Raw genomic sequence first — 2,500 nt, forward strand, 5'->3', positions numbered from 1 at the left:
GGTGTGGTGGAGAAGAGTTGGGCCCGACCAGATCATTCGTGCGTGATTTACACGGCAGACGTGTGTACTACACGTATTAGGCCTTTGATCTGCGTTGCGTAGGCCATCTTCCTTCCAAGACACACACGTGTTGGGGTTTGTGTGATTTTATGATAGTGCCCCAACACGGAAAAATAAGCGTACGAGAAGAGTTGGGCCCGACCAGATCATTCGTGCGTGATTTATACACGGCCAGACGCGTATTATATTACACGTATTAGGCCTTTGATCTGCGTTGCGTAGGCCATCTTCTCGATAGAGAGAAAGCCAATGTATTCTTTTTTCTTTCTTTACACACACACACACAGTTGTAGTAGGACAGGGAGGGATGCGAGCGTGCTAATCACGCTTCCTCAAGTCTTCGCTGTGGTGTGTAAAAAAAAAAGAAAAAAAGGAATCGTTGGGAAAGTCCAAAGGACGAAAATATCGGGCAGTCTGAAGATAACTTAATGCTCGTTTACATTGGTATCAAGAGAGACCGGCTTGTGTAGCTCGTTTCAATGCTGTGTCGTTGTCATTGACACCCTACTCTGTTGCGCGCTAGTGGCAGCATGAGCGTGGGACGTATATATATATATGACACCCAGCTAGAGCCGGCCGTGAGTCCGTCCGGTGTAAATAACGACGAAAGGAGAGAGAAACTTTTCGAATCCAGTATCGGGTTGATAATTGTCCAGTTTGAATATCCATATCCCCGTCGTTTTTGGAGGTGATATACTCTCTGTGTTTCTTCGATAGAAGGCTTTTCAATGTTCTATTCGCTCCGACCGTCGAACTTGCAAGAAAACAGTGGTTTTGGATTTGCTCGTACATATATATATGGTTTCGACGGAAATATCTCGTTCTTTAAGGGACAATTATGTCGTTGTACGACGACTCCCGAATCTCCTTCGCGCGCTGGTTGGAGCTCTTCGGGTATCGGCTTGTTCCGAAATATAACACAAAAATGTGGTGGATAGCAAATACACATTATATTATATATGAGAGAATAAAAGGGAAAAATTACCCTGAACGGTGGATCACTTGGCTCGTGGGTCGATGAAGAACGCAGCTAATTGCGCGTCAACGTGTGAACTGCAGGACACATGAACATCGACATTTCGAACGCACATTGCGGTCCACGGATACAATTCCTGGACCACGCCTGGCTGAGGGTCGTTTACGTACTTATAAACTGCTTGCGTTGATGGCACTTGTTGCCTATATACGTACGAGCGAATGATGGGCGCTTCGTCGGCGTTTGTCGCGGTCCTATGAATATTGAGAAATTTTACGTACGTCTAACAGTCTTCGAGAGAGATGGAAATCGTGTTCGAACTAGCGTGAGTGTGGAAGGCGGTGTCGTGTGTCGTATATGTTTTATATACGTCCGCCCGTCTGAAACACCGCTTCGAAGCGGTGACAAAATCTTTTTCGGGACGATTCGTATCCGTAGAACTATCGAGATTTCACTGGTACATTTTCAACGCGCTCCCGACGTCGCCTGAAATGAAACGAGATGGGTTTAACCCACGAAAGCGTACTACACGAGTCTGTCCTATGTGAAGACTGTGTACAGAGATCGAACGAACGCATGAAAGAAATTGAACGAAAGAACACATAACCCGCAAAAATATAGAGTAGAATTGTGACCGTTGCTTCGAATTTGAATTTATATGTATATATATATCATAGCCCCAGGGAGTGGAACCTATGAGTGTGGAAGGATGTCTCTTACCGTTATGTTGCCAGAGGAAAAAAAGTCTCTCTCTTCGTACGACACATTTGTGTACGAATTGTATCGATGGCTATATAGATCCGATGTTGCACATATTCTGAGTAAAGAACACCCCACCCGGGTTACCGTCCTAAAACTCTTCTATTGGTGTGGCTATGATGTGTGTGTCAACGCAATCGCGAGTCTGGTTCTACGGGAAAACCGTTTGTCGGTCGCCCCATATATCTTTTTGTTCTCTTCAAATGATCGAATAGCGAAACCGCACGAGATCAATCGGTCGTCTAGTCCCCGAAAGTACTTTTCGGACGGACGTTAAAGTTATACCGATTGTAATCGTCTTGCGAGTGTTTCGAAGATCTATATTTGGAGAGGATATCGAATTTTATAAAAGATATATTGGTGAGGCGCGATAAACGGTTTTTTTTTTGCTTTAAGGGTTTTTTGTGTTTTTTTTATTTTTTTTTTTTTTTTGTGTTGCTCTGTACACGTTTCGCAAAATGCTTTCGGGGGGGGAAGCTCTGAAAAAATTTTTTTTCACGTTCCGACGACCTCAGAGTAGGCGAGATTACCCGCTGAATTTAAGCATATTACTAAGCGGAGGAAAAGAAACTAACCAGGATTTCCTTAGTAGCGGCGAGCGAACAGGAATTAGCCCAGCACTGAATCCCGCGGAGTTCCGCCGTTGGGAAATGTAGTGTTCAGGAGGGTCAATTTATCCCGTAACGTCGCAACCGCGTCCAAGTC

The 2,500-nt window shown here is 44.7% G+C and overlaps 1 non-coding gene and 1 pseudogene across 1 annotated transcript; both read left to right on the plus strand.

Moving 5' to 3' along the window:
- Nucleotides 1-1,042: 1,042 nt before the first annotated feature.
- Nucleotides 1,043-1,197, plus strand: LOC143263303 (5.8S ribosomal RNA). The gene has a single exon (XR_013036802.1). It is a non-coding gene; the product is annotated as a 5.8S ribosomal RNA (ribosomal RNA).
- A 1,104-nt stretch (nucleotides 1,198-2,301) lies between these two features.
- Nucleotides 2,302-2,500, plus strand: part of LOC143263300 (large subunit ribosomal RNA) — an 8,562-nt pseudogene continuing 8,363 nt past the window's right edge.

This window comes from Megalopta genalis, unplaced genomic scaffold (genome assembly GCF_051020955.1).
Source record: "Megalopta genalis isolate 19385.01 unplaced genomic scaffold, iyMegGena1_principal scaffold0460, whole genome shotgun sequence".
Lineage (NCBI taxonomy): Eukaryota > Metazoa > Arthropoda > Insecta > Hymenoptera > Halictidae > Megalopta > Megalopta genalis.